The 20,355-nt window shown below is 41.9% G+C and overlaps 1 pseudogene; it reads right to left on the reverse strand.

Annotated features, from left to right (window-relative positions):
* Positions 1–10,426: 10,426 nt before the first annotated feature.
* LOC139390709 (alcohol dehydrogenase class-3-like) lies at positions 10,427–18,873 on the reverse strand (annotated as a pseudogene).
* Positions 18,874–20,355: the final 1,482 nt, after the last annotated feature.

Consider the following 20,355-nt stretch of genomic DNA (forward strand, 5'->3'; position numbering starts at 1 on the left):
CAACCAACATTGTGGCTTTCACACAATTAATGTTATGTTTTTTTTAGTCATAATATTAATAATATAATGATGATGATAATAATGATTTGTATTATGTTGAAATTTGCTGTCGATGGCTTCCCTAGTAGACAAATAAGATGATCCCGGATAGGTTTCTTCTCCATTTAAACTTTTCTGTGTGGCTTTTAAATGAACTAGAGGTGTAGCACACATTTCAGCTCTAGAGTGGGCTGCACCTCTCCATTCATTTCACAGCTCCCTGCCAAAAGGCAGAACACCTCAATGGCCCTTTACTTCACAGACAGAAAATAGAGGAATTCACTTTTGTAATAAGGATATAATGGGCACAAGAAGAAACAAGGCACTTGGATAATCAAGTCATGTCTCATTGGAAAAGTGCAAAACACTTTGGACTTTTCTCGTTAAAAAAGGTCAGAACTGCCATTGCCAATACAGCATGGCCCTGGGACGCATAGTTACCCTTTCAATAGGATTTCACTCTTCTTTATGTCTTGTAGTTCTAGATCTGCCACTGTAGGATCTTGTTTATAAAGTTGACAGAGTTGAACCAGACAAATAGGCTTGTTTGGTGGTATCACTTGTCCAAGAATACTGTCTATCACCAGCAATGGTAGAGGAAAGCGGTTTATTCTGACTTTCAACCAAATGCATGTTTACTGGCTGACCTCAAATATATAGATCCATCCACAAACACACACACAACCAACTCACCCACCCACCAACACGCACAAATACACAAGCACGCATCCAACCCGCACACACACACACACTTCCAACCACCCACCCAGAGGCTCACACTCACAAGCACACACACCTGCACCCACACACGCTTGGACGCATAAAAACACACGCCATGCACCTCCACTTTCAAGCTTTAATCCGGGAGGCTTGCCGTCTAGCAGAGCTGAATAAATAACCAGTTATATCATGTTGTACTTTGTGTATAGCTCGTGTAAAAAAAACTGTGTGGCTTTCTTTTCAGAGGTGATGGAGGGGAAGGGAAAAAAATCAATAGGTAGAATAATGATGCGAGTCCTGTCTGCGCTGCCTTTCTTCCTTTATATTCAGAATCATCCGTTAAAAGACACAGCCTTTGGATCTCAAAACTAATTTCATTCATCTGCTCTCTTATTTACTTGGTGCTGAGGTTGGATTGAGTGTGCAGGTGTGCGTGTGTTTGTGGCAGGAGGAGATGGGGGAGTAAGGGAGGGATGGAAAGACACAGAGAGAGCCTGATGGTGTGTGATGGAGAGAAAGAGAAGAGAGAAGCCAAGAAGCCACTCAGTGTGCCTTTTCAAAGCCTCCTCGATGTAGCAAAACGGCAACAGCAAAATAACTATTTTGGCTAATGAGCGAGCTGGTTAGCGGTCCGTGGGCTTTCCTTCCTGCATAATAATAAAAGAATAAGGAAATGTACTGACACAGAAGGAAGATAAAAGGATTTGTAAGGGTATGTAAGTACAGAAGAGGAGTTGAGAAGCCAATCAATAATTCATTTACTTTCAACCAGTCAAGGGCAATTAACACGCTTTTTCTCCCCCCATTACCCGCGTAAAAGGAGCAGTCGCCGTCTGAAACGCCTGCCTGTCGAGAAGGGCTCAAAGGTGGATGACAGGGGAGGCTTTGAGGAATATACAGTCTCTGACACACATGTTAGTTATTTGTTTCTTTGGAGGTCAAACACCTTTTAAACACATTTTAAGAGCTTGTCTGTGTTTATGTGTGTGTCTAATTAGCATAATTTCTTTATTTTACCTTTATTTAACTTGGCAAGTCAGTCAAGAACAGAGGCTACCTGCCACCCTGTAGACACAAGTCTTGAATTTTATAGACGGCCTCATTTTCCCCCAAGCCCATCCATTACATGCACCATAAATGTAGGCCCCTGAACAGCATCACAAGTCTCAGTCACAAGATGAATGTGTAGATGTGTGTTTGTAGTCCCGCTATGAGTGAAACAGAAACCGGCAGAGATCATTACAGCTGTGAGAAACTGACAGCTCTGTCATGGATAACAGTAGTATGTCTGGTGACCCTCTGTGCCGGCCCCAGCCACCGTACTCCAGCCTACCAAGCACAGTGGGACTGAACATCTCACTCTCGAACTGAGAGGCCAGTGACATTCTGTCATGGGAGCCAGAGGAGGATTTAGGCTACACTTCTTGTGGACCTCTAGACTGGAACAACATGGAACCTCCTGTTGAGCGTGCCGGAGAGTGTTGAGTGCATGGGGTTAAAACATCATAGCTTGAGAATCAGTGCACTGCCTGACTCGCTCTGCCCCCCTTTGTATGTGATATACAAGTTGCCCGAGCAGGAAGGCATTGGGGAAAATTGAAAAGTGGGAGAGAGAAAAAAACCAGAAAAAAAAAACCTCCAGCTGCTATTTCCAGATACCTCTTCCCCCCGGTGTGTGTACGTTGGAGATGAAGACAGTCTCAGATTGGAATCCTAATTTCCTTTTTTCAAATTACGTTTTCACAATGGAGTCATTCATACAGACGACAGTACAGCTGTAAACTGATCGAGTGGTCCAATACTGCCTCCTTGTGGATGATTGAAATACATTTAGATTTCAGTGAATTTCCCATGATCCAGGTAGAAGGCTGTCAACACTGGAGGCTGCTCAGGAGTGATTTAACCAGGTAGCCAGCCAGCCTTGATGAAGGCTCTATGCTGAAACACATAGGGGTTGTAATCTGCTATAAATGTCTGTAAAAGAAGTGGAAGTAGGAATAAGCATACCAGTGTTGTCCATCTTAGCCAAAGCCATTTGCCGCCTTCCACTTCTGACCTCTGACCTCCCTCTAGGCCAGCCAGCTCGACCGTTGCTTGGTTGGTAGTTTAGTCCATTCTAGGCCAACCAGCACCAACGTTCCCTGGTAGACCAGTCTATCTAGGCCATCCTGCTCTAGTATTGCCTGGTAGTTCAGTGGTTTAAGTTGAGTTGACACAAATACAAGGTACTTCAAAGGGACTGAAGTCCCACATTAGTCCATCTAGTCTCTATGTGTAGGAGCACAACCACCTGACCGTCTCTCTCACCACGTGGTATCAAGAAACCCCAAATACAAGAGGCTTGACACACCCTTCATTTTATCAACTCTAAACAGGAAATTGCCTCAGAGTAGCCTTCAGAGTATACTTACTATCATCTACTAGTGTAGAGAGTGATTGTTTGGTAGTGCTATCTTAACTCAATGCGCTATGAACTGCCAATACTTAACACACAACATTCAGATCTTTATAAAAATGGTAAAACTGTCTGCCATATAGAATAGGGAATCAGGTCAGATCGATTAATTACATTTCGAACATTCTGAAAGTTTCATTCTATTTCATACACTATTGGCTAATCTGCAAAGGAAAAGGAAAACAAACTATCTGTATACTTTAGGATGAAAATTCAAACGCATTCTTCCTGTTACACTTATTAAGGTTTCCCTCTACTGCTTTATGACACAAGTTCACACTGAGTAACTCCATATGCTCTCTTCTTTTCTCTGTTCTCCTCAATCTGTAATATATCAGAAATTATTAAAGATAACATGCTTATATCAGGAAAAGGTTTACACGGCATTCTAAAAGTGTTCAGACCCCTTGACTTGTTCCACATGCGGTTACATTACAGGCCTATTCTAAAATGAGATAAATAAAAACATTATCCTCATTAATCTACACACACCCCATGTTGACAAAGCGAGAACAGGTTAAGAATTTTTTGCAAATGTATTAAAAATAAAAAACAGAAATATCTTATTTACATAAGTATTCAGACCCTTTGCTATGAGACTCAAAATTGAGCTCAGGTGCATCCGGTTTCCATTGATTATAATAGAGATGTTTCTACAACTTCATTGGAGTCCACCTGTGGTAAACTTAATTGGTTGAACATGATTTGGAAAGGCACACACCTGTCTACAGTATATAAGGTCTCACAGTTGACAGTGCGTGTCAGGGAAAATACAAGGCATGAGGGAATTGTCTGTACAGTGCTGAGACAGGATTTTGTCGAGGCACAGATCTGTGGAAGGATACCAAAAAATGTCTGCAGCATTGAAGGTCCTCAATAACACAGTGGCCTCCATCATTCTTAAATGGAAGAAGTTTGGAACCACCAAGACTCTTCCAAGAGTTGGCCGCCCAGCCATACTAAGCAATTGGGGGAGAAGGGCCTTAGTCAGGGAGATGATCAAGAACCTGATAGTCACTCTGACAGAGCTCTAGAGTTCCTCTGTGGAGATAGGAGAACCTTTCAGAAGGACAAGCATCTCTGCAGCCTTCCACCAATCAGGCCTTTATGGTAGAGTGGCCAGACCGAAGCCACTCCTCAGTAAAAGGCACATGACAGTCTACTTGGAGTTTGCCTAAAGGCACCTAAAGACTCTCAGACCATGAGAAATAAGATTCTCTGGTCTGATGAAACCAAGATTGAAGTCTTTGGCCTGAATGCCAAGCATCATGTCTGGAGGAGACCTGGCACCATCCCTACGGTGAAGCATGGTGGAGGCAGCATCATGCTGTGAGGATTTTTTTCCAGCAACAGCGACTGGGAGACTAGTCAGGATCAAAGGGAAAGTTGATAGGAGCAAAGTACAGAGAGATCCTTGATGAAAGTGAGTGCTCAGGAACTCAGACTGCGGCAAAGGTTCACCTTCCAAAAGGACAACAATCCTAAGCACACAGCCAAGATAACACAGCAGTGGCTTTCGGACACGTCTCCGAACATCCTTGAGTGACCCTGCAAGAGTCCGGACTTGAACCCAATCTAACATCTCTGGAGACCTGAAAATAGCTGTGCAACGCTCCCCATCCAGCCTGACAGAGCTTGAAATGATCTGCAGAGAAGAATGGGAGAAACACCACAAATACAGGTGTGCCAAGCTTGTAGCGTCATACCCAAGAAGACTCAAGGCTGTAATCGCTGCCAAAGGTGCTTCAACAAAGTACTGAGTAAAGGGTCTGAATACCTATTTAAATGTGATATTTCAGTTTTATTTTTTTATTTGACAAAATATATTTTTTAAACAGCTTTTGCTTTGTCATTAAAGGGTATTTAAAAAATATTTTAATCAATTTTAGCAGAAGGCTGTAATGTAACAAAATGTGGAATAAGTCAAGGGATTTGAAAACTTTCCGAAGGCACTGTATTTCATGATGCTCTCCAAAAAATATCAAAATCTATTTACACTTGAGAGGAATCTCTCCACTACCAGAGTTAAAACAACATACTGTACATATTGAATCATCTTTTGTACCATGTTCGTAGGAGTGGGACAGGGTGCCGAAGCAAGGCATTCAGTCACACCTAATAGGCCGTCAATGAATACAAAAGAGTTTTACATACGCTTTATTAAAGCATTCTAATGTGCTTAGCGAGGAAATGCAATAAATTAAATATATATCTACATTAAAAAATATATACAGTATATCACAAAAGTGAGTACACACTCACATTTTTTGTAAATATTTGAGTATATATTTTCATGTGACAACACTAAAGAAATGACACTTTGCTACAATGTAAAGTAGTGAGTGTACAGCTTGTATAACAGTGTAAATTTGCTGTCCCCTCAAAATAACTTAACACACAGCCATTAATGTCTAAACCGCTGGCAACAAAAGTGAGTACACCCCTAAGTGAAAATGTCCTTGTCTCTTTTCGTTCGGATGTTGACTACTGCCCCACAAACATCGTTGCTATGGTCATCAAAAGCTTCACCCACAAGGCACAGGAGCTGCATCGCACATGGACAGCCAGATGTATTTAACATTATAATGACAGATAAACATAGTCAACTTTCTGAGACATTAATTACATGGATGGATGTACTATGTTGTGTGTGTAAGAGAGAGGTCACTAGATAGCAGTTACAGTTGAAGTCGAAAGTTTACATACACTTAGGTTGGAGTTATTAAAACTTGTTTTTCAACCACTCCACAAATTTCTTGTAAACAAACTATAGTTTTGGCAAGTTGGTTAGGACATCTACTTTGTGCATGACACAAGTCATTTTTCCAACAATTGTTTAACTTATAATTCACTGTGTCACAATTCCAGTGGGTCAGAAGTTTACATACACTAAGTTGACTGTACCTTTAAACAGCTTGGAAAATTCCAGAAAATTATGTCATGGCTTTAGAAGCTTCTGTTAGGCTAATTGAAATCATTTGAGTCAACTGGAGATGTACTGTACCTGTGGATGTATTTCAGTGCCTACCTTGAAACTCAGTACCTCTGCTTGACATCATGGGAAAATCAAAAGAAATCAGCCAAGACCTCAGAAAACAATGGTAGACCTCCACAAGTCTGGTTCATCCTTGGGAGAAATTTCCAAATGCCTGAAGGTACCACGTTCATCTGTACAAACAATAGTACGCAAGTATAAACACCATGGGACCACACAGCCGTCATACCGCTCAGGAAGGACACGAGTTCTGTCTCCTAGAGATGAACGTACTTTGGTGTGAAAACTGCAAATCAATCCCAGAACAACAGCAAAGGACCTTGTGAAGATGCTGGGGGAAACAGGTACAAAAGTATCTATATCCACAGTAAAACGAATCCTATATCGACATAACCTGAAAGGCCACTCAGCAAGTAAGAAGCCACTGCTCCAAAACTGCCAAAATAGAACTGTATGGCCATAACGACCATCGTTATGTTTGGAGGAAAAAGGGGAGGCTTGCAAGCTGAAGAACACCATTCCAACCGTGAAGCACAGGGGTGGCAGCATCATATTGTGGGGGTGCTTTCTTGCAGGAGGGATTGGTGCACTTCACAAAATAGATGGCATCATGAGGCAGAAAAAATATTTATTGAAGCAACATCTCAAGACATCAGTCAGGAAGTTAAAGCTTGGTCGCAAATGGGTCTTCCAAATTGACAATGACCCCAAGCATACTTGGTTTAAGGACAACAAAGTCAAGGTATTAGAGTGGCCATCACAAAGCCCTGACCTCAATCCAATAGAACATTTGTGGACAGAACTGAAAAAGTGTGTGCGAGCAAGGAGGCCTACAAACCTGACTCAGTTACACCAGCTCTGTCAGGAGGAATGGGCCAAAGTTCACCCAACTTATTGTGTAAAGCTTGTGGAAGGCTACCATAAACGTTTGACCCAAGTTAAACAATTTAAAGACAATGCTACCAAATACTAATTGAGTAAACTTCTGACCCACTGAGAATGTGATGAAAGAAATAAAAGCTGAAATAAATAATTCTCTCTACTATCATTCTGACATTTCACATTCTTAAAATAAAGTGGTGATCCTAACTGACCTAAGACAGGGAATTGTACTTGAATTAAATGTCAGGAATTGTGAAAAACTGAGTGTAAATGTATTTGGCTAAGGTGTATGTAAACTTCTGACTTCAACTGTATGTCCCACACACTTAAATACATCACAGACAGAAGTGGTCGAGGTCGGCCCTGCGCTGCTGTTTGGACAATGTGATGAGCCACCTGCCACCACGCTTGTTCCTCTCGTCCTTCCACATGGGCACGATACCATCCTGCAGCACAACAGGCCAGGCTCAGGGGGTAAACGTCAAGAACATTACCTTATTTTAGGCCTACACCATGTTCACCTTTATAGATCAGGGGTTGATTTCCATCTGCACAGAGTAAACTGTAGAAACCTCAATTGTCACACCCTGACCATAGTTTGTTTTGTATGTTTATAGGTTTTGTTTGGTCAGGGTGTGATCTGAGTGGACATTCTATGTTGGATGTCTAGTTTGTCTGTTTCTGTGTTTGGCCTGATATGGTTCTCATTCAGAGGCAGGTGTTAGTCGTTGTCTCTGATTGGGAACCTTATTTAGGTAGCCTGTTTTGTCATTGTGGGTTGTGGGTGATTGTCTATGTGAGCACGATTATGCTTTTCGTATATAGCGGCACGGACAATGTTCATTTATTGTTTTGGTCAGTTTACTTCGTGGTTTCGTCATCCATTAAAATGATGCATTCACACCATGCTGCGCTTTGGTCCGCTTCTTACGACGATCGTGACAACAATTGCTTGTTTTTGATGCAGAACTTGACACTACATGGTAGTAGATGGGCTTTGTATTAAACTGTATTTAGATGAAGTGATTAAGCTATACCCAAGAACAACTCTGTTCTCAGTTTCTGCTTGTTTGGTTGTTATTGAAAGATGAAACCTGGAACTGAAATTGGAAGAGGATTGAAGTGAAAAGCAGCCAACAGACACTGGTAGCCAAGTATGACATTTAATTATCACTGGGAGAGGCTTGTACAATTGCATCAATCTGAGTAGTTGTCTATTTGAGGCGGACAGACCTCCCTGGGAGGAGTCCTAACCCTTGAAGTAAAAGCTAAGGCCACAGGCTGAAACAAGACCATGGAAAATGTGACAACTCCCTGTCATAGTGTAGCCCTCTGTCTGAAAGGCACTGGGCAAGTCAAGAACTCAACTGAACTTTGGTGAATTAATAGAATGTTATGGACAATTAATGGGTTGCTGCTACTGGCCACAACCTGAACAGACAAATGTGCTGTTATGGATGTTGAAAGGTGTATGGAAGAAAAAGGAACAGGTGTGAGATTACAGATAGGGAAAATGACCCTTACCTTGAAAAGTGAGTAGCCAGAGTTATTTGATAGTTGGATGTGATTATACAGACTGAGGAAAGGAGAAAAAGCATAGTAGTGAAAGGCAGTAAGTCAGAATAGTCGTTGTCATCAATGTAGGATTTAGGCCAGGTGTTCCCAACCTTTTTCACCCAAGTCCCCCTTCCTGCAATGGGGAACATCCTACACACCCCCGCCATGTCTATTTCTATGGGCACAAGCACGGCTCATGACCCAAACTGTTCACACCCCTCTTGTTGGCAGAGAGAACATTTTGCAGGTTTAAAGCTTATTTCCTACAATTCTACACATTTTGTCATGGAGGTGCAGAGAAAAATGTGCCGTTTTAAAGCAATTGTAATTGTATACATTTTGCCATGTCTAAATCAGATCAAATCTTATTGGTCACATACACATGGTTAGCAGATGTTAATGTGAGTGTAGCAAAATGCTTGTGCTTCTAGTTCCAGCCGTGCAGTAATATATAACAAGTAATCTAATAATTTCACAACTACCTACAAGTGTAAACGAATAATTAAGAATGTGTACATATACATTTATGGATGAGCGATGGCTAACGGCCAATGTGGCTAATGTGTATTCATGTGACATTTGAGTGACTCGAACATTACTACAAAGTCTATAGGCTAGCTAAAAAGCGGGGCTGATGGGCTAGTTGATCTGGACATTTCTGACAAGTTATAAATAGCTCTCTAAGGTATGCAATGACTGACATGACGAGGAAAATTGGTGATGCACTACCCAATTTGGAAATTGCACCTTGTGCATTCTACTATTACAACTTTCAAGAGTATTTTTGTTATTTAACTAGGTAAGCCAGTTAAGAACAAAATCTTATTAACAATGACGGCTTACGCTGGGCCAATTGTGCGCCACCCTATGGGACTCCGAATTACGGCCGGTTGTGATATGGCCTGTATTTTCACCGGCAATCAGAGTTTCCCCACCTATTTTTTTTAAGACTACATCTAAGTTTAGCCTTCATTAGGAACTGATTGGGGTACTAATTTGAGCTAATTTCTCCCATGGTTTCTAAAAGGTCTATTCACAGCTGTGTTCCAGGGTAGGGATTAGGGTTGGGGCTTAGTCATAGCATGACACTACTCCAAATACTTCTCAATGTTCAATCACGATTGTCTTACATGCTGTGGTTTTGATGTCGCTTTCAATGATTTCCCCATGATCAATCAAATCATGATGCATAAGTAAACAATTTGTTTGTGTAACTTTGGATGATTGTTAGGCTTTAATATGACTAAATGGCCGGCTGAGGAAGGGGAGACTGGTGATCCCGGCTGAGGCATGAGAGCCTGACGATCCGGCAAAGACATGAAAGCCCGGTGAGCCGGCTGAGAAAGGGGAGCCAGGCGATCTGGCGGAGGCATGAAAGCCTGACGAGCCGGCAGAGGCAGGGGAGCCTGGCGATCTGGTTGAGGCGTGAGAACCTGTAGCGTCTCCCGGACCCGACGTCTTTTACTCCAACGGGGGGATTTTTTTTTTTTTTTACTCCCTTAGGTGAGGCGTTATTCTGTAACGATGTGCGCTGAGACTCGGGAAGCAAGTTCAGGGAGTGAGTGATGTAATCAATACACAAAACATAATACAAAACAAGAACCATGAACAACGCACAGACAAGAAACAGAAACAATAATGCCTGGGGAAGGAACCAAAGGGAGGTTAATCAAGGAGGTGATGGAGGCCAGGTGAGTGTCATGAGGCGTGTGCCGATGGTGACAGGTGTGCCGGAGAGGGAGCACACGTGACAATATAATTCTGAAAGGTAAGTGCTTCAGCAATTGAAAGGTGATTGTTTATAAAAGGCAGAGGTGAGTGAGGCTCAACATGGCAGGCACTTCAGAACGGGACGGATACTGGAATAGACAAATCAAAATGAAGTGGTTAGCATACAATTTTAAAGGACTTTAATACACTTTGTGCTGGAAACTTTTCAATTTGAACAAAGATGTGAATAGACTAACGTAACTAATTGATGTAAAAACTGTACTTATTTTTCATTTCTAGTACTATAGCTAGTGCCACATTGCTGCTCATTTATCAAAAAGACAAAATATTTTGATGTCAGAAAAGTCAAGGGTCTTCGTCAAAAACCATCCACGACATTCACCTTCAAATGCTGTGCCCCTCCACACACGGCCGGTAATCAGCTGGAATGGACAAGTGGAGATCTCCTGTCCTGTACCTGCCAACCCGATGATGATGCTCTTGCCCCAGCCTTTGTTGCACGCCTCCAGAGCCCGCCCTCTGAAACAACAGATTGAGTATCATCAGAAGACAAGTATTTAGGGGAAGCCAATCTACTTAGCAAAGTGAAAGGTATTTTGCCGTTGCGGTCCAAGCCTGAAGTGCCAACTACAGTGACCTCTGGTGGTGAAGAGTAGAACACCTTCCATATGTGAGAGCAAAAAAAGGGCCACAGTTCAATTACTTTCCCAGTTTCCTGCCTCACCATCTCAGTAGGAGCTGTGGAAAGGTCATGGGCAGCAGAGGTGTGTTCAGTGAGGGGAAACCATTCAGAAAGTTTCAGACAGAATTACAATGGATAGAGCTGACACGATTCCCTATTCACATGACAGACATCTTTAACTTGTCCACAATCAAATCAAATTGTATTTGTCACATGTGCCGAATACAACAGTGAAATTCTTCTTACAAGCCCTTAACCAACATTGCAGTTTCAAGAAAAATAAGTGTTAGGTAAAAAATACATTCTGTAACATTACACCATTCTGAACAGCCCCCTGAGCTCAGTACAGAACTAGGATTGGAGGCTCTAGCCCAAGCTGCTTTTTTTCACTTTTTTTTCACCCTGACCAGCCTTACCATGATTCCCACGTCGCCAATGCATTCAAAGGAGTAGTCCACCCCTCCGTCGGTCATCTCCACTAGTACCTCCTGTATAGGTTTGCTGTGGTCTTTGGGGTTCACAAACTCAGTGGCTCCAAACTCCTTGGCCTTGTCAAACTTGTCCGGGTTGATGTCCACACCGATGATCCTGGTTGCCCCAGCAACTTTGCAGCCCCTGATGACGGCAAGGCCGATGGCACACAGACCAAAAATAGCACAGGTGGAGCCAGGCTCAACCTGCAAGTAGGTACCCGTGAGAGTAGGTTGATAAAACAAGAGTTATAGAATGGCTTTTGTCAGTAAAACAATGATATTATTTTTGTGTAAGATGTGTGTTATGATCATAGTCTATTCATTAAACTGTGTTTGCACTAGTGGAAAGTTAATTCACAGGATATGAAACATAAAAAGATGACAAGACTGTGGCTCTTTGCTTGCGCTTTCCACTTCTAGACGGGGTATTTTGTCTTGCAACCTGGCATCACCCACCCACCTTGGCAGTGTTGAGGGCAGCTCCGTAGCCCGTGGAGATGCCGCAGCCCAGCAGGCACACCTTGTCCAGGGGGGGCCTTCTCATCCACCTTGGCCACTGAAATGTCGGCCACCACCGTGTACTCGGAGAAGGTGCTGGTCCCCATGAAGTGAAACAGCTGCTTGCCCTTGCAGGTGAACCGCGAGGTGTTGTCAGGCATCAGACCCCGGCCCTGTGTTATCCTGGTGAGAGGATGGATGAGTATCAGTAAAAGGCAAGGGTCAAAGCCAGTGATCTCTATATGCCAAAAATTTCAGAGGCTATTTCATACATGCATTTTCTTGTCATTTAGCATACACTCTTATCCAGATTGACTTACAGAAGCAATTGGGGTAAAGTGCCTTGCTCAAGGGCACAGACAGATTTTTGTTCACCTAGTCTGATCAGGGATTGAACCCAGCGATCTTTTGGTTACTGGCCCAACGCTCTTAGCCGCTAGGCTACCTGCCTGACAGTTTGGTGGAAGTTGCAATGTTGGTGTTTGCAAGCCTGGTTGCTTCTTCGCTTGCACAGCACCAATTGCAATCCCAAGATTGGAGTAGAATACTGTTGTACTATTTCTAAGATGAATCTAACTATCATTATAGATATGCTCACTGTCTACTTGGCAACTTTGAAAATGGGGAGTCAATAATGAATGATCCTGACTAGGGTTGCATAATGCCAGGAAGTTTAAATAAGTGCCCTGATTTTCCAGAAATCCTGGTTAGAAGTTCCCGGAATAAGCAAGAAATTCGAAATCCTCCAACTGGGATTTCTGGTAAACCAGGGAATTTATTGGAATTTCCTGCAATTTTGCAAACCTAATCCTGACCACAACCTTCCAAGCTATAGTTGATGGCAGGCGAGATTGCATTCCAATTACCTGATCTTCTGGCAGATGTTGGTCTTGGGGTTTTTGCAGAATTTTCACACTGTGGCACATATAATGGGATGACGGTGTCACCTTGGGAGAGAAAATAGACTCTCATTTAACATCTGATTCAACACAATCAAGTCATTGCATTATTTGATTCTGGAGTGTTTGTACTGGATGGGAACCGGAACAAGTATGTTCCCCTGTGGGTCGCCGGGAGAGGAAAACACTGTTTTAGGGAGAATACATTTGCTGATATTTACAGTCCTTCACCTGGTTTGAACTTGGTGACTCCCTCGCTCACGCTCTCGATTGTCCCGGCGCCCTCATGACCCAGGATGACAGGGAAGAGTCCCTCAGGGTTGCTGCCGCGCAGAGTGTAGGCATCCGTTTGACACACCCCCGTCGCAAAGATCTGAAACGCACAACATTGCCATTAGGTTCTCTCATTCAATACAACCAGTAAGCTATGAAGTATGTGTTGCCAACTAGCCTAAAACATCCTAAATGGTTCAACCAAGTCCCAACCCTCTAGGACTATTCCTTTAATACCAACTACTGCACCTGCTATGTTGATAATAGAAGCTATCACAAGGTTGTGTCTCAATGGTGCAAGACAGACAGCTAGCTAGTACAATAAAGGAACGTGGTAAAGTTCTTAGAATAACAACGTTTTCTAAACACCCTGTTGAACACATTCCAAAGATGGCTTCCTCACAGCTGGCCTACTAAATCCATTTGGGCGGGGAGACAAGGAACACACTTGATGCTCCCCACAGTATTCCATCAGCTGCCGAAAAGCAGCCTGCCTCAAACAGTATGTCCTTTTGTTTTACAGAGCAGAAGAGCAAAAGAGCTCACATACATATTATTCTAGGGGGAAGATATATTGAATCACACGTACAAACCAAAGATACTGCACACAAAGGTTTGCCGCAGGCTGGGGAAGTTGGTTATGTTGTTGCTGGAATTGTCATGTGAGCGCAAATACAATACAGGAGCATTTGTCTGAGACATTTTTGTCAGGGAAGGGGCCGTTACCTTGATGCGCACTTCGGGGACCTTTGGTGGGGCTACCTACACCTCCTCAATGGACAAGGGTTTCCCAGCCTCCCATGCTACAGCCGCCTTGCACTTAATCACCTGGAAGATAGAGATCCGCAATGTGTCAACTGTCCATTTCATACACAGAAAATATGATTTTGAAGATTGATTGTGGTGTCTGTCTGTGGTGAGTGCAGTTGGAGAGGAGAGTGCTAGTCAGTTGGAAGGAATTTGATCTGTAGTCTCGCTACTATAGCCAGTTTAACCTATTACCTACATACCTTAGGATCAACTCCTTTGCCAATGATTGGGTAAAAGATCAGAATTGGGCTGCCTGTGTAAGGTATTCTGAAGAGAACTGGTTCAGACAAGAGAACTTGAAACAGCAAGGAACCATGATCCTAACTAATGTTACTGTACTGTGAGGCCAATGTACACTGATCAAAAAACAAACAAAAAAAATGCAATATGCAACAATTTCAAAGATTTTACTGAGTTACAATTCATAAACAGTCCATTTAAAAAAATTCATTTGGCCCTAATCCAGGGCTGTCCAACCCTGTTCCTGGAGCGCTACCCTCCTGTAGGTTTTCACTCCAACCCCAGTTGTAACTAACCTGATTCAGCTTATCTACCAGCTAATTATTAGAATCAGGTACGCTAGATGAGGGTTGGAGTGAAAACCTACAGGATGGTAGCTCTCCAGGAACAGGGTTGGACAGCCCTGCCTAATCTATGGATTTCACATGACTGGGAATACAAATGTGCATCTGTTGATCAAAGATATCTTAAAAAAAGGTATGGTCTTGGAACAGAAACCCAGTCAGTAACTGGTGTGACCACCATTTGCCTCATGCAGCACAACACATCTCCTTCGCATAGTTGATCAGGCCTGTGGAATGTTGTTATCTTTCACTATATCGGATCATTCCAATATATCGTTATCACTCCGCGGCAGAGGGATACGTCCGAGGTGAGGATTTACTCCCGTGTACACCTGTGTCACGGCTGGGGTCCGCCCCTATATATCGACCCCATGGCCGCGATACATGTTCTTTTTCATTTTCTCGGCAGACGTCCGTGTGGTTTAAGGTACAGACTTTCTGTAGTTCGCTTGGTAAGTGTAATATCTTGCATGGAAGTATACTCACAGCCTGGAGCAGCTGGTTACATGGCCAGCCCCTCTTGAGTGCTCCACTCGCTGTGTGCGGTTGATCTGTATCTTCCGCCCGTGGTTTGTCGTATACTTGTGTTTCGTTAGCATTACACTACGACTCCGTGTGCATCCATTAGTATGGTGGCTCTTGCTGCCACAAACTGTAATTGACACATTTTGAAACATAGTGAAACATAACCATGGTTACATATGTAACCTTCGTTATGTGAGCTATATGGCAGATGAACACCACTTATGGCAGGAGCTGGATGAACCAGCTTCAGTGGGGGATGGACACCTTGGCAATGGGGGCTCCCATTCGGAGTCAGTGTCACTGTGAAAGAAAATGTTCAGTTAGAATAGTTTCACATATGAGCCCTGTATCAACAGGTCTATTAAACAGATATATATAGAGTACAGGGAACATAAGGTTGAATATACAGTGCCTTGCGAAAGTATTCGGCCCCCTTGAACTTTGCTACCTTTTGCCACATTTCAGGCTTCAAACATAAAGATATAAAACTGTATTTTTTTGTAAAGAATCAACAACAAGTGGGACACAATCATGAAGTGGAACGACATTTATTGGATATTTCAAACTTTTTTAACAAATCAAAAACTGAAAAATTGGGCGTGCAAAATTATTCAGCCCCCTTAAGTTAATACTTTGTAGTGCCACCTTTTGCTGCGATTACAGCTGTAAGTCGCTTGGGGTATGTCTCTATCAGTTTTGCACATCGAGAGACTGACATTTTTTCCCATTCCTCCTTGCAAAACAGCTCGAGCTCAGTGAGGTTGGATGGAGAGCATTTGTGAACAGCAGTTTTCAGTTCTTTCCACAGATTCTCGATTGGATTCAGGTCTGGACTTTGACTTGGCCATTCTAACACCTGGATATGTTTATTTTTGAACCATTCCATTGTAGATTTTGCTTTATGTTTTGGATCATTGTCTTGTTGGAAGACAAATCTCCGTCCCAGTCTCAGGTCTTTTGCAGACTCCATCAGGTTTTCTTCCAGAATGGTCCTGTATTTGGCTCCATCATCTTCCCATTAATTTTAACCATCTTCTCTGTCCCTGCTGAAGAAAAGCAGGCCCAAACCATGATGCTGCCACCACCATGTTTGACAGTGGTGATGGTGTGTTCAGGGTGATGAGCTGTGTTGCTTTTACGCCAAACATAACGTTTTGCATTGTTGCCAAAAAGTTCAATTTTGGTTTCATCTGACCAGAGCACCTTCTTCCACATGTTTGGTGTGTCTCCCAGGTGGCTTGTGGCAAACTTTAAACGACACTTTTTATGGATATCTTTAAGAAATGGCTTTCTTCTTGCCACTCTTCCATAAAGGCCAGATTTGTGCAAAATACTGTTTGTTGTCCTATGGACAGAGTCTCCCACCTCAGCTGTAGATCTCTGCAGTTCATCCAGAGTGATCATGGGCCTCTTGGCTGCATCTCTGATCAGTCTTCTCCTTGTATGAGCTGAAAGTTTAGAGGGACGGCCAGGTCTTGGTAGATTTGCAGTGGTCTGATACTCCTTCCATTTCAATATTATCGCTTGCACAGTGCTCCTTGGGATGTTTAAAGCTTGGGAAATCTTTTTGTATCCAAATCCGGCTTTAAACTTCTTCACAACAGTATCTCGGACCTGCCTGGTGTGTTCCTTGTTCTTCATGATGCTCTCTGCGCTTTTAACGGACCTCTGAGACTATCACAGTGCAGGCGCATTTATACGGAGACTTGATTACACACAGGTGGATTGTATTTATCATCATTAGTCATTTAGGTCAACATTGGATCATTCAGAGATCCTCACTGAACTTCTGGAGAGAGTTTGCTGCACTGAAAGTAAAGGGGCTGAATAATTTTGCACGCCCAATTTTTCAGTTTTTGTTTTGTTAAAAAAGTTTGAAATATCCAATAAATGTCGTTCCACCTCATGATTGTGTCCCACTTGTTGTTGATTCTTCACAAAAAAATACAGTTTTATATCTTTATGTTTGAAGCCTGAAATGTGGCAAAAGGTCGCAAATCTCAAGGGGGCCGAATACTTTCTCAAGGCACTGTATTATTATAGACCTGCTAGATCTACTGTCTCATTTATATTATGACATTTCAGCTAGATCTACTGTCTCTGTTATATTATGACAGACCAGCTAGATCTACTGTCTTTATTATATTACAACAGACCAGCTGTATCTACTGTCTCCGTTTCACTTTGGCCATTGTTGTGGGCCTGCCCTCCCCTCAACATCCTCAGATAGGCTATTTAATTTCAAAAATAATATTTTATATTATTAATTTCAAACAACGGCATTAGCATGAGAAGAACTTACCAGTCCAAAACTATGTCCTCTCCGTTCAAAAAATATTCCTCCATTTGGGAATCGCTAAATGAATCGTCCTCGATCAATTTCTTCTAAAATTGTGTGTACATCTGTATATCTAGACTTAGATGTAGCTTTCCCTGACTTAGTCGCGATATATAAACAGCTGAATATGCGCTTTACCAAAACAACGCTGTGCGCAACATGCGTTGCTCCTTCCGGTATGAAACTTCAATGGCGAATGAAACCATTCATTGTGTAACAATGAGCATTGGGATTGCAAACAGAGGAAGGTCGTCAAAGGTAAACAATTTATTTTATTGCATTTTGTGATTTTGTTACGCCAGTGCTGGTTGAAATAGTTGTTTTTTATGGGGCTCTATCCTCAGATAAGCGCATCGTATTCTTTCGCAGTAAATCCTTTTTTTAAATCTGACAATGCAGTTGGATTAGCAATATTCTAGGCTTTCGACCCATGTGAGACACTTGTATTTTCATGAATGTTTAATATGACTATTTATGTAGCGATCACCGTATGTTGTCAAAATTCATCCCGCTACTGGATTCCGTGCGCAGAGAGGTTAATGCAACCGCTGTGTCAGATTTCAAAAAAAGTTTATGAAAAAAGCAACACATGCCATAATCTGAGACTGCGTTTAGAACAGAAGCCAAATTAGGCGTCATATTGGAGTCAACAGAAACCAGAAAATACATGATAAATGTTTCCTTACCTTTGATGAACTTCATTAGAATGCAGTCTCAGGAATCCCAGGTCCACAATAAATGCTTGATTTGTTTGAAAACGTCCGTTATTTATGTCCAATTAGCTACTTTGGTTAGCGCGTTTGGTAAACAATTCCAAAGTCACAAAGCACGTCCACTATAACATGACGAAATGTCCAAAAGTTCCGTAACAGTCAGTAGAAACATGTCAAACGATGTATTGAATCAATCTTTAGAATGTTGTTTACATATATCTTGAATAACGTTCCAACCGGAGAATTAGAATGACTTCAAATGAGCGGTGGAACGCAGGTGCTTCCCCTGTGAACACACATAGTGAATGCATGGTCAACTCGTGGCAGTGGTGACTATTTCCTGTGTCATTCGACCCACCTTCACATTAGAGTCATCAGACAAAGTTCTATTGACTGTTGACATCTAGTGGAAGGCGTAGGAAGTGAAAACTCATCCATATCTCGCTGTAATTTCAATGAGAGCTTGGTTGAAGATCTGCCACCCCCAGAAGAAAAAAAACAGGAAGTGGAATTTCTCAGGTTTTTGCCTGCTATATGAGTTCTGTTAAACTCACAGACATAATTCAAACAGTTTTAGAAACTTCAGAATGTTTTCTATCCAATACTAAAAGTAATATGTTAACAACTGAGACTGAGGAGATGGCCATTTACAATGGGCACCTTTTCATCCAAGCTACTCAATACTGCCCCTGCAGCCATAAAAAGTTAAAGCAATGAAGTTGTATCCGCTCTTCGGCTGCATATTTTAACAATTTTCTTCAAATTTGAAAACGTTGTGAAGCCACATCTATTTTCGTAAGAATTTCACTATGGGCCCTAAAAGCAACATCCGGGAACTTTTGGCATACTAACGATATCCATACTATAACCAATAAGCATACTATATACCCAATTTACATCACAAATAGTATGGTTAGTATGAGTATTCGAACACAGCTATGTCACGTGACACATACAAGTCATGTAGACGTCATGTCAGTTTGCTTGTAAGTTTATTATGAATGATCTTACCATGCACACCTTAAAAACGTCTACATGTGTTATGCGTCACGTGTCTGTTTAGTTTATTATTAAAGATCTCACCATGAACGCCTTACGTCTACATGATTTTGTAAAAAAAAGTTATCATTTCCAGAGTAATCAAATCAATTTAATTTGTCGATTTAGCTAAAATAGACATATCACCTCAATAAAATGATTAGGCTAGTTGATATCACAGCCATCCACCATTACTGTGTAGATTATTATTCACATCAATATAGACACAAGGGCTTCTTTGTTGAAGGTAGCCATATTCAGAAAGAAGAGGTAGCCTAGGTCTCTAGTGGTGCATTCAAAATAACTCGGCTGACTTCCATCTTCAGTGCTTTCAAGACAACTGGGAACTCGAAAACAAACGAGCTACCACTGGGAAAAATATTTTTAACTGGTCATCCAACTCAGAATTACAATTCAGAAACTCGGGCATCTTTCTCTGACCTGAAATTCACTGATGTCGTGATTTGACCTTTTAATGTTTTCCTATTAATTTGCATAGGCTAACCATTGCAATTTTAAAACCTCTCTAGGCTAGGTGGGACGTGAAATTCTAAATACACCATTCGTAATATTAAACATTCTTGTAAATACATGTATCTTACATCATCTAAAAGATGAACTTCTTGTTGATCAAAACGCTGTGTCAGATTTCAAAAAGGATTTACGGCGAAAGTATACCATGTGATAATCTGAAGACAGTGCCCCGCACACACAAGTATTACTAGCATTTTCCAACCAAGCATTAGCGTCATGAAAGTCAGAAATAGCAATAAAATAATCAAGTACCTTTGAAGATCTTCTTCTTTTGGCAATACAAAAGGTCCAATCTTCACAATAAAAGGTTGTTTTGTTCGATAAAATCAATTTTTATAGCATAACACAAAACATTTTGTAAACGGCTTGTGTCATGAATTCCGTCTCCTTCAACTTTCGACAAAACATTCTATGTATTACTCACACTAAACTTACGTTTATTTAGTCATGGTGGTTTCATTGCAGTCCTCTGTTTGTTAGTAAAACAACCATACATGATGGTTCTTTTTGCGGGACATATTGACCGAAAGGAACTGATTTGAACACACCAAACAATGGCCTCATTGCGCGCCAATGATATGACCAGTGCTTCGTTGATTAATCTGGCTT

Source organism: Oncorhynchus clarkii, chromosome 31 (assembly GCF_045791955.1).
Source record: "Oncorhynchus clarkii lewisi isolate Uvic-CL-2024 chromosome 31, UVic_Ocla_1.0, whole genome shotgun sequence".
Lineage (NCBI taxonomy): Eukaryota > Metazoa > Chordata > Actinopteri > Salmoniformes > Salmonidae > Oncorhynchus > Oncorhynchus clarkii.